Consider the following 13190-nt stretch of genomic DNA (forward strand, 5'->3'; position numbering starts at 1 on the left):
GGTGGTTCTTCCAGAACTTTGTGTTGGAGATTACCCAGGCTTTTTTCATTTGTTAACAATGACAAAGTCTCTGTGCATGAATTCCTCATTTCTCAAGATATCTTCTCAATGTTCTTCCTGCCATTGTCACATGAGGCTGCTTGGAGTTACAAGTTCTGGAAGGTTGGATTTTGGCCTTAAACAGAGACCACACTATACCAGATGTTTGGATCTGTCTTGGAAAGTCTGGTTGTTACACTTCCAAGAGCTTTTACACGCTTATGCACTCCCATTTGCCCACAATTCTACCATGTAAATGGTTGTGGGATAGCAAGTGCACCATGAAGATCAAAATTTTTGGCTGGTTGTTATTCTTTGATAGACTCAACACCAAGGACTTGTTGATATGTAGGCATTGGAGATCTCCTTTGGATGACAATCTCTGTGTTATCTGCAATGAATATGTCTATGAGGATAGGTTGCACTTGTTTTTCAATTGCAACTTCAGCCGCAGAGTTTGGAGTTATCTGTCCATTGACTGGTCCACGGGACCTGATATTCGGCAATTTATTCAGCATGCAAGGTCCAAGTTCAAGCATCCCTTCTTCTTCGATGTTATGCTCACTGCAGCTTGGAATATTTGGATCCTCAGGAATGGTAGAACTTTCAGAGGAGAGAATGCAACTTTTGGTGCTTGGAAATGTAAATTTGTACATGATCTTTCCCTTCTAGCTCATAGGCTCAGGGTAGATACTAGGAACAAGTTGTGTGCTTGGATTAATTCCCTCATATAACTTCAGGTAGGTAGGTAGGTAGTGGTAGTTTTGTACTATAGCCCATGTAATTTCCTCTGTTTGTACAATTTTCTCTTTCAATAAAGCGCTGTGGGGCTTTGCCTCACAGTAAATATTCAAAAAAAATCTTGTTTTTGCAGGGCATGTTGTGATGTGATATGGTTAAGATGTGATGGTATAAATTGTTGTATGAGATGATCTTGTTTTGTAGAAGTTATCGGCAACTGGCAGGAGCCATATGGTTGTCGCTTTATTGTATGAAATGCAATCGCCATGTAATTGCTTTACTTTATCACTAAGCGGTAGCGATAGTCGTAGAAGCAATAGTTGGCGAGATGACAACGATGCTACGATGGAGATCAAGGTGTCAAGCCGGCGACGATGGTGATCATGACGGTGCTTTGGAGATGGAGATCAAAAGCACAAGATGATGATGGCCATATCATATCACTTATATTGATTGCATGTGATGTTTATCCTTTATGCATCTTATTTTCCTTAGTACGGCAGTAGCATTATAAGATGATCTCTCACTAAAATTTCAAGGTATAAGTGTTCTCCCTGAGTATGCACCGTTGCTATAGTTCGTCGTGCCGAGACACCACGTGATGATCAGGTGTGATAAGCTCTACGTTCACATACAACGGGTGCAAGCCAGTTTTGCACAAGCAAAATACCCAGGTTAAACTTGACGAGCCTAGCATATGCAGATATGGCCTTGGAAAACTGAGACTGAAAGGTCGAGCGTGAATCATATAGTAGATATGATCAACATAATGATGTTCACCATTGAAATCTACTCCATCTCACATGATGATCGGACATGGTTTAGTTGATATGGATCACGTGATCACTTAGATGATTAGAGGGATGTCTATCTAAGTGGGAGTTCTTAAGTAATATGATTAATTGAACTTTAATTTATCATGAACTTAGTCCTGATAGTATTTGCGTATCTATGTTGTAGATCAATAACTTTGTGATGAACTATAATATGCAAGGGATAATAGAAACGATTCCCAAACTCTTCGCGATGCTGAAATCGGCGAAGGTTGAAATCAAGAAAAGCATCAAGTGTTGATGGTTGACAAGACCACTAGTTTCAAGTAAAAAGACAAGGGAAATAAAGGGAACTTCAAGAAGAATGGCGAGCAAGTTGCCACTCCCATGAAGAAGCCCAAAGCTAGACCCAAACCTGAAACTGAGTGCTTCTAACTGCAAAGGAAATGATCACTAGAAGTGGAACTACCCTATATTATTGGTGGATAAAGAGGATGACAAAAGTGAACAAAAGTATATTTGATATACATGTTATTGATGTGTACTTTATTAGTGTTTACAACAACCTCTCGATATTTGATGATGGTTCAGTTGCTAAGAGTAGTAACTCAAAAATAGGAGTTGCAAGATAAACAGAGACTAGTTAAGGACGAGGTGATGATGTGTATTGGAAATGATTCCAAGGTTGATAAGATCACCATCGCACACTCCTTTTACCTTCGGGATTAGTGTTGAACCTAAAATAAATGTTATTTGGTGTTTGTGTTGAGCATGAATATGATTGGATCATGTTTATTGCAATACGGTTATTCATTTATGTCAAAGAATAATTGTTGTTCTGTTTACATGAATAAAACCTTCTATGGTCATACACTTAATATAAATGGTTTATTGGATCACGATCGTAGTGATACACATATTCATAATATTGATACCAAAAGATGCAAAGTTGATAATGATAGTGCAACATATTTATGGCACTGCCGTTTAGGTCATATTGGTGTAAAACGCATGAAGAAACTCCATGCTGATGGGCTTTTGGAATCACTTGATGCTTGCGAACCATGCTTCATGGGCAAGATGACTTAGACTCCGTTCTCCGGAACAATGGAGCGAGCAACTGACTTATTGGAAATAATACATACTGATGTATGCGATCCGATGAGTGTTGAGGCTCGTGGATGGTATCATTATTTTCTGACCTTCACAGATGATTTGAGCAGATATGGGTATATCTACTCGATGAAACATAAGTCTGAAATATTTAAAAAGATCAAAGAATTTCAGAGTGAAGTGCAAAATCATCGTAACAAGAAAATAAAGTTTCTATGATCTGATCGCGGCGACGAAATATTTGAGTTACGAGTTTGGTCTTCATTTGAAACAATGTGGAATAGTATCGCAACTCACGCCACTTGGACCATCACAGCATAATGGTGTGTCCGAACGTCGTACCCGTACTTTATTATATATATATGGTGCGATCTATGATGTCTCTTACCGATTTACCACTATCGTTTTGGGGTTATACATTAGAGATAACTGCATTCACGTTAAATAGGGCACCATATAAATCCGTTGAGATGACACCAAATGAACTGTAGTTTGGCAAGAAACCCGAGTTGTCGTTTGATATGTCTCCAACATATCTATAATTTTTTATTGCTCCATGCTATATTATCTACTGTTTTGGACTATATTGGGCTTTATTTTCCACTTTTATATTATTTTTGGGACTAACCTATTAACCGGAGGCCCAACCCAGAATTGCTGTTTTTTGCCTATTTTAGTGTTTCGGATAAACGGAATATCAAACGGAGTCCAAATGGAATAAAATCTTCGGGGACGTGATTTTCTCACCGAACGTGATCCAGGAGACTTGGACCCTGCTCCAAGGAACAAAAGAGGCAGTCACGAGGGTGGGCCCCCCTAGGGCGCTCCCCCTGCCTCGTGGGCCCCTCGTTGCTCCTCCGACGTACTTCTTCCTCCTATATATACACACGTACCCCCAAACGATCAGAACAGGAGCCAAAACCTAATTCCACCGCCGCAACTTTCTGTATCCACGAGATCCCATCTTGGGGCCTGTTCCAGAGCTCCGTCGGAAGAGGGCCATCATCACGGAGGGCTTCTACATCATCCTAGCCCCTCCGATGAAGTGTGAGTAGTTTACCTCAGACCTTCGTGTCCATAGTTAGTAGCTAGATGGCTTCTTCTCTCTCTTTGAATCTCAATACAAAGTTCTCCCCTTCTCTTGTGGAGATCTATTCGATGTAATCTTCTTTTTGCGGTGCGTTTGTTGAGACCGATGAATAGTAGGTTTATGATCAAGTCTATCTATGAATAATATTTGAATCTTCTCTGAATTCTTTTATGTATGATTGGTTATCTTTGCAAGTCTCTTTGAATTATCCGTTTGGTTTGGCCAACTAGATTGGTAGATCTTTCCATGGGAGAAATGCTTAGCTTTGGGTTCGATCTTGCGGTGTCCTTTCCCAATGACAGAAGGGGCAGCAAGGCACGTATTGCATCGTTGCCATCGAGGATAACAAGATGGGGTTTATTTCATATTGCATGAATTTATCTCTCTACATCATGTCATCTTGCTTAAGGTGTTACTCTGTTTTTAACTTAATACTCTAGATGCATGCTGGATAGCGGTCGATGAGTGGAGTAATAGTAGTAGATGCAGAATCATTTCGATCTACTTGTCACGGACGTGATGCCTATATGCATGATCATGCCTAGATATTCTCATAACTATGCTCAATTCTATCAATTGCTCAATAGTAATTTGTTCACCCACCGTAGAATACTTATGCTCTTGAGAGAAGCCACTAGTGAAACCTATGGCCCCCAGGTCTATTCTGATCATATCAATCTCCATCACTTTAATCTTGCTTTGCTTTTTAACTTTGCTTTTACTTTTTACTTTGCATCTTTATACCAAAAATACCAAAAATATTATATCTATCAGATCTAACTCTCGTAAATGACCGTGAAGGGATTGACAAACCCTAATCGCGTTGGTTGCGAGTAGCTATCGCTTTGTGCAGGCACGAGGGACTTGACCGTGGCCTCCTACTGGATTGATACCTTGGTTCTCAAAAACTGAGGGAAATACTTACGCTACTCTGCTGCATCATCCCTTCCTCTTTGGGGAAAACCAACGCAAGCTCAAGACGTAGCAAGAAGGATTTCTGGCGCCGTTGCCGGGGAGTCTACGCAAAAAGTCAACATACCAAGTACCCATCACAATCCCTATCTCTCGCATTACATTATTTGCCATTTGCCTCTTGTTTTCCTCTCCCCCAATTCACCCTTGCCGTTTTATTCGCCTCTCTCTCTCTCTCTCTATCCTCCCTCTCTATTTGCCTCTTTTTGCCCGCTTGCTTTTTGTTTGCTCGTGTGTTAGATTGCTTGTTTGTTGCGATGGCTCAAGATACTACCAAATTGTGTGACTTCACCAATACCAATAATAATGATTTCCTTAGCACTCCGATTGCTCCTCTAACCGATGCTGAATCTTATGAAATTAATACTGCTTTGTTGAATCTTGTTATGAAAGATCAATTCGCCGGCCTTCCTAGTGAAGATGCCGCTACTTATCTGAATAGCTTCGTTGATTTATGTGATATGCAAAAGAAAAAAGATGTCAATAATGATGTCGTTAAATTGAAGCTATTTCCTTTTTCGCTTAGAGATCGTGCTGAAGATTGGTTTTCGTCTTTGCCTAAGAATAGTATTGATTCATGGAGAAAGTGCAAAGATGCTTTTATATCTAAGTATTTTCCTCCCGCTAAAATCATCTCTCTTAGAAACGATATTATGAACTTTAAACAACTTGATCATGAACATGTTTCACAAGCTTGGGAGAGAATGAAACTAATGATACGTGATTCCATACTCATGGTTTGAATTTGTGGATGATTATACAAAAATTTTATGTCAGATTGAATTTCGCTTCTAGAAATCTTTTAGATTCGGCCGCAGGAGGCACTTTTATGGAAATCACTTTAGGAGATGCTACTAAACTCCTAGATAACATTATGGTTAATTATTCTCAATGGCATACTGAAAGATCTTCTAATAAAAAGGTGCATGCGATAGAAGAAATTAATGTGTTGAGTGGAAAGATGGATGAACTTATGAAACTATTTTCTACTAAGAGTGTTTCTTATGATCCTAATGATATGCCTTTGTCTACTTTGATTGAGAATAACAATGAATCTATGGATGTGAATTTTGTTGGTAGGAATAATTTTGGTAACAATGCTTATAGAGGGAATTTTAATCCTAGGCCATATCCTAGTAATCCTTCTAATAATTATGGTAATTCCTACAACAACTCTTATGGAAATTATAATAACATGCCCTCTGAATTTGAGACTAGTGTTAAAGAGTTTATGAATTCACAAAATTTTTTAATGCTTTGCTTGAAGAAAAATTGTTTAAAGTTGATGATTTGGCTAGAAACGTTGATAGAATTTCTCTTGAGGTTGATTCTTTAAAGCTTAGATCTATTCCTCCTAAGCATGATATCAATGAGTCTCTCAAAGCCATGAGAATTTCCATTGATGAGTGCAAGGAAAGAACCTCTAGGATGCGTGCTTCCAAATATGCCTTTATTAAAGCATGTTCTTCCAATACCTATGAAAATCAGGATGAAGATCTAAAAGTTATTGATGTGTCCCCTATTAAATATTTATTTTGCAATATGAATCTTGATGAAACTGAATATGATCTTCCTTTACCTAGAAGGCGTCCTAAAAATTCGGAGTATTTAGATCTTAATGATGAAATTGATGAAAGTGGGATTGAAAGAAATAAAAATCTAGATGTTGCTCAACCCACTATATTGGATTTCAAGGAATTTAATTATGAAAGTTGCTCTTTAATTGATTTTGTTTCCTTGTTGCAATCCATGCTAAATTCTCCACATGCTTATAGTCAAAATAAAGCCTTCACCGAACATATTGTTGATGCCTTGATGCAATCTTATGAAGAAAAATCTATGATGAGTGGGAACCAACTATTAAAATTAAAATTAAAGATCATGAGTTTTATGCTTTGTGTGATTCGGGTGCTAGTGTCTCTACTATTCCCAAGACTTTGTGATTGCTAGATTTCCGTAATTTTGATGATTGCTCTCTAAACTTGCATCTTGTGGATTCCACTATTAAGAAACCTATGGGAAGGATTAATGATGTTATTATTGTTTCAAATAGGAATTATGTGCCCGTAGATTTCATTGTTCTTGATATAGATTGCAATCCTTCTTGCCCTATTATTCTTGGTAGACCTTTCCTTAGAACGGTTGGTGCGATTATTGATATGAAGGAAGGGAATATTAGATTTAAATTTCCATTAAAAAAGGGCATGGAACACTTTCCAAGAAAGAAAATAAAAATACCATATGAAACTATCATGAGAGCCACTTATTGATTGCCTACCAAAGATGGCAATACATAGATCTATCCTCGCTTTTATGCCTAGCTAGGGGCGTTAAACGATAGCGCTTGTTGGGAGGCAACCCAATTTTATTTTTATTCCTTGCCTTTTGATCCTGCTTGGTAATAAATAAATTATTTAGCCTCTGTTTTGTTTGTGTTTTTTGTGTCTAATTAGTGTTTGTGCCAAGTAGAACCGTTGGGAAGACTTAGGGAAAGTCTTGTTAAACTTGCTGTAAAAAACAGAAACTTCAGCGCTCACGAGAACTGCTTTAATTTTTATTTGAAGAGTGATATTTAGTTAATTATTTTTGAAGATGATTAATAGATAAATTCCTCACGTCCAGCAATTTATTTTAGAATTTTTGGGGTTCCATATCTTGCGCTAGCTACAGATTACTACAGACTGTTCTGTTTTTGACAGATTCTGTTTTTCGTGTGTTGTTTGCTTATTTTGATGAATCTATGGTTAGTAAAATAGTTTATAATCCATAGAGAAGTTGGAATACAGTAGGTTTAACACCAATATAAATAAATAATGAGTTCATTACAGTACCTTGAAGTGGTCTTTTGTTTTCTTTCGCTAACGGAGCTCATGAGTTTTCTATTTTGAGTTTTGTGATGTGAAGTTTTCAAGTTTTGGGTGAATTCTTTTGATGGATCATGGAACAAGGAGTGGCTAGAGCCTAATCTTGGGGATGCCCATGGCACCCCCAAGATAATCCAAGGACACCAAAAAGTCAAAGCTTGGGGATGCCCCGGAAGGCATCCCCTCTTTTGTCCACTGGCATCGGTAATTTACATGGAGCTATATTTTTATTCACGAACATGATATGTGTTTTGCTTGGAGCGTCTTGTATTATTTGTGTCTTTGTGTCTTAGTATGCCACAATCATCCTTGCTGTACACACCTTTTTAGAGAGCCATACATGAATTAAAATTTGATAGAATACTCTATGTGCTTCACTTATATCTTTTGAGCTAGATAATTTTGCTCTATGTGCTTCACTTATATCTTTTTGAGCTAAGTAGTTTTGCTCTATGTGCTTCACTTATATCTTTTGAGCTAGATAATTTTGCTCTATGTTCTTCACTTAGATCTTTTAGAGCATGGTGGTGGATTTGTTTTAAAGAAAGTATTGATCTCTCATGCTTCACTTAAATTATTTTGAGAGTCTCTTAATAGCATGGTAATTTGCTTAATAATATGCTTGGTATTCAAGATTTGTGAAACTTTCTTTTGAGTGTGTTGAATACTAAGAAAAGATTGAAGAATGATAATTGTTTTGAGATATGGAGGTGATAATATTAAAGTCATGCTAGTTGAGTAGTTGTGAATTTAAAGAATACTTGTGTTAAAGTTTGTGATTCCCGTAGCATGCACGTATGGTGAACCGTTATGTAACGAAGTCGGAGCATGATTTATTTATTGATTGTCTTCCTTATGAGTGGCGGTCGGGGACGAGCGATGGTCTTTTCCTACCAATCTATCCCCCTAGGACCATGCGCGTAATACTTTGCTTTGATAACTTCTAGATTTTTGCAATAAGTATATGAGTTCTTTATGACTAATGTTGAGTCTATGGATTATACGCACTCTCACCCTTCCAGCTTTGCTAGCCCCTCTAATACCGCGCACCTTTCGCCGGTATCATACACCTACCATATACCTTCCTCAAAACAGCCACCATACCTACCTATTATGGCATTTCCATAGCCATTCCGAGATATATTGCCATGCAACTTTCCACCATCTAGTTCATCATGACACATTCATCATTGTCATATTTCTTAGCATGATCATGTAGTTGACATAGTATTTGTGGCAAAGCCACCGTTCATAATTTCTTCATACTTGTCACTCTTGATTCATTGCATATCCTGGTACACCGTCGGAGGCATCCATATAGAGTAGTACTTTGTTTTAGAATCGAGTTGTAATCATTGAGTTGTAAATAAATAAAAGTGTGATGATCATCATTCAATAGAGCATTGTCCCAAATAAAAAAAAGAGAAAGGCCAAAGAAAAAAAAGAAGGCCCCAAAAAAGGGCAATGCTACTATCCTTTTTCGTGATATAGCGAGTCTCATATATTGTGCTTCAAAGTAGCACCATGTTCTTCATATAGAGTCTCATATGTTGTCACTTTCATATACTAGTGGGAATTTTACATTATAGAACTTGGCTTGTATATTCCAATGATGGGCTTCCTCAAAATTGCCCTAGGTTTTCGTGAGCAAGCAAGTTGGATGCACACCCACTAGTTTCTTTTGTTGAGCTTTCATACATTTATAGCTCTAGTGAATCCGTTGCATGGCAATCCCTACTCACTCACATTGATATCTATTGTTGGGCATCTCCATAGCCCGTTGATACGCCTAGTTGATGTGAGACTATATTCCCCTCCTTTTTGTCTTCTCCACAACCACCATTCTATTCCACCTATAGTGCTATATCCATGGCTCACGCTCATGTATTGCGTGAAGATTGAAAAAGTTTTGGAAAAGTTAGAGTATGAAACAATTGCTTGGATTGTCATCGGGGTTGTGCATGATTTAAATACTTTGTGTCGTGAAGATGGAGCATAGCCAGACTATATGATTTTGTAGGGATAACTTTCTTTGGCCATGTTATTTTGAGAAGACATAATTGCTTTGTTAGTATGCTTGAAGTATTATTATTTTTATGTCAATATAAACTTTTGTCTTGAATCTTTCTAATCTGAATATTCATACCACAATTAAGAAGATTTGCATTGAAATTATGCCAAGTAGCACTCCGCATCAAAAATTCTCTTTTTATCATTTACCTACTCGAGGACGAGCAGGAATTAAGCTTGGGGATGCCTGATACGTCTCCAACGTATCTATAATTTTTGATTGCTCCATGCTATATTATCTACTGTTTTAGACTATATTGGGCTTTATTTTCCACTTTTATATTATTTTTGGGACTAACCTATTAACCGGAGGCCCAACCCATTATTGCTGTTTTTTGCCTATTTCAGTGTTTCGGATAAACGGAATATCAAACGGAGTCCAAACGGAATAAAATCTTTGGGAACGTGATTTTCTCATTGAAAGTGATCCAGGAGACTTGGACCCTACTCCAAGGAACAAAAGAGGCGGTCACGAGGGTGGGGGCGCCCCCCTAGGGCGCACCCCCTGCCTCGTGGGCCCCTCGTTGCTGCTCCGGCGTACTTCTTCCTCCTATATATACACACGTACCCCCAAACGATCAGAACAGGAGCCAAAAACCTAATTCCACCGCTGCAACTTTCTGTATCCACGAGATCCCATCTTGGGGCCTGTTCCAGAGCTCCGCCGAAAGAGGGCCGTCATCACGGAGGGCTTCTACATCATCCTAGCCCCTCCGATGAAGTGTGAGTAGTTTACCTCAGACCTTCGGGTCCATAGTTAGTAGCTAGATGGCTTCTTCTCTCTCTTTGAATCTCAATACAAAGTTCTCCCCCTCTCTTGTGGAGATCTATTCGATGTAATCTTCTTTTTGCGGTGTGTTTGTTGAGACTGATGAATTGTGGGTTTACGATCAAGTCTATCTATGAATAATATTTGAATCTTCTCTGAATTCTTTTATGTATGATTGGTTATCTTTGCAAGTCTCTTCGAATTATCCGTTTGGTTTGGCCAACTAGATTGGTAGTTCTTGCCATGGGAGAAGTGCTTAGCTTTGGGTTCGATCTTGCGGTGTCCTTTCCCAGTGACAGAAGGGGCAGCAAGGCACGTATTGCATCGTTGCCATCGAGGATAACAAGATGGGGTTTATTTAACATTGCACAAATTTATCTCTCTACATCATGTCATCTTGCTTAAGGCATTACTCTGTTTTTAACTTAATACTCTAGATGCATGCTGGATAGCGGTCGATGAGTGGAGTAATAGTAGTAGATGCAGAATCGTTTCGATCTACTTGTCACAGACGTGATGCCTATATACATGATCATGCCTAGATATTCTCATACTATGCTCAATTCTGTCAATTGCTCAACAGTAATTTGTTCACCCACCATAGAATACTTATGCTCTTGAGAGAAGCCACTAGTGAAACCTATGGCCCCCGGGTCTATTCTCATCATATCAATCTCCATCATTTTAATCTTGCTTTGCTTTTTTACTTTGCTTTTACCTTTTACTTTGCATCTCTATACCAAAAATACCTGTAGCGACCCGACCCGAATGGATCAAGTCTCTTTGCTTAAGTGTCATCCCTAGATCGGTATGCTGACACACACAGTACTCGAGGATTTATAACAGAGGTAAATCACATGTATAAGTAACATAAATACTATTACCTCAATCCAAAATAGCGGAAGTAACAAGGTTGTGGATTCCCATCAACACCAACGGCAAAGTTGAGTGTAGAAATCGTAACCCTAACGTATCACTTACTTGTCGTAAGATAATCCTGCAACATGAGATGTTGCAGCCACAAAGGGTCAGTACATTGAATGTACTGGCAAATTCACACCATAGAGAATGATAAATAAAAGCTATCACTACATGCATATTTGGCTGGTGGAAAAGCTCTATGGTTATAAGGTTTTTTTTGCGAAAAGCCAATTTTTCCCTACTGCAAAGGAATAAATTTTATTTAACTATCATAGTGGTTGTTAAACATTGAGAATGGTTGACAACATCCTCAATCCCAATTAAAAGTAATCATTAACAACCCAACAAAATTAATTAAAGTAACATGATGAGATTCACATGATAATCCAGGTACTAGATACTCAAAACGTCCATAACCAGGGACACGGCTAATCATGATTAGTTTGTACACTCTGTAAAGGTTTGTGCACTTTTCCCCACAAGACTCGATCACCTCTGTTTGGTTTCTCGCACTACATGGTGTTTGAGAAGATGGATGACCGGGACATAGTCTTTCATAAGCGCTAGCACCTTATGATGGATAGACCGTTCCACCTACTTTCCCCTACATCTTCTAGTCTACCCTGTAAGAGTTCGTACGACTTAATCAACTATGCTAGAGCCCATAATAGCTTGTGGCTGCACATGGAAGTTTCTAGTATGAAAAATCTCATGATCCCTTTGAGCCTGGGTGGCGGTCCATAAAAACAGGCAATCCTGGTCTACCCAAGTGCCTAGACAGGCAATCCTGGAATACCCAGGTGCCTCAATCCACCCAGATGTGTGTTTAAGTTGCCACCTTAAGTAAACCATTAATTAACAATCTCACATCTGTCATGAATACTCTCAAAAACCCAATCCACGTCTACGAGCATAGCATGGCAATGTAAGCATAACGTAATAGTAACTCCCAAGGGTTTGAATGTAGGGCAATAGGTTCCTACCTCATCAACTACTTCCCAATACCCACATGTTAATGACATCCTAATCATGCAATGTTTGAGGATTGGAACTAATGCATAAAAATTGGGTGATAAAAGGGATATGATCAAAGTGTGAACTTGCCTGCAATGTTGATGAAGAAGATTCACACTCAAAACTCTTGATAGCTCTACTCATCACACTCCGGTCAATCTATCGTAAGCAAGCAATAGTAACCACACATAAGCAATCACTCAAAAATCAGAGAGAACAAAAAAAACAATTCGGAGAACGTCAAAACCAAGCAAATAACTCTTTCAACATAAAACAATTTCTAACAGTACCAAAATTAAGTGAATTTGGCCTTATCAGAAAGTTTAGGACAAGAGCTTCGATTTGCAAAAAGAATCAACTCAAACGGAGCTATGAAACTCAAGTTATTATCAAACGAAGTTTGAATTCAAATCTGATATAATTCAAATTTTAACTTTTCAAAAACATGTTTGAGTTGGATTACTAGATAGAGGGGATCATAACGAAGGCGTGAGCGTTGGTTTCGTTGGATTTAGATAAACGAGTGAAAAGTAGTGATAGATTGAAGTACAGGGACTAATCTGTGAAGAAAATTATCACGAATAGGTCCCTGGCTGAAATTAATAAGAAAAAGGAAAAATCTATCAAGCGAACGCTCGCTACAGAAATCTCAATGACGAACGTTCGTTAGATAATCTAGACTAAAAGAAGAACCGATCGGTTTTAAAAGAGAAAACCTAAACTAATAAAAAAACAGAAAACCGGGCGGTTCAGCGGTTTTGTACCGGTTCGGCAGCGGTCTATGGTGAAAAGCCGGCAGCGGAGTGGATCCGGCGCGGGCGTCG

The sequence above is a fragment of the Triticum urartu genome, chromosome 1A (assembly GCF_056163025.1).
Source record: "Triticum urartu cultivar PI428250 chromosome 1A, HENAU_Tu73, whole genome shotgun sequence".
Taxonomy (NCBI): Eukaryota; Viridiplantae; Streptophyta; class Magnoliopsida; order Poales; family Poaceae; genus Triticum; species Triticum urartu.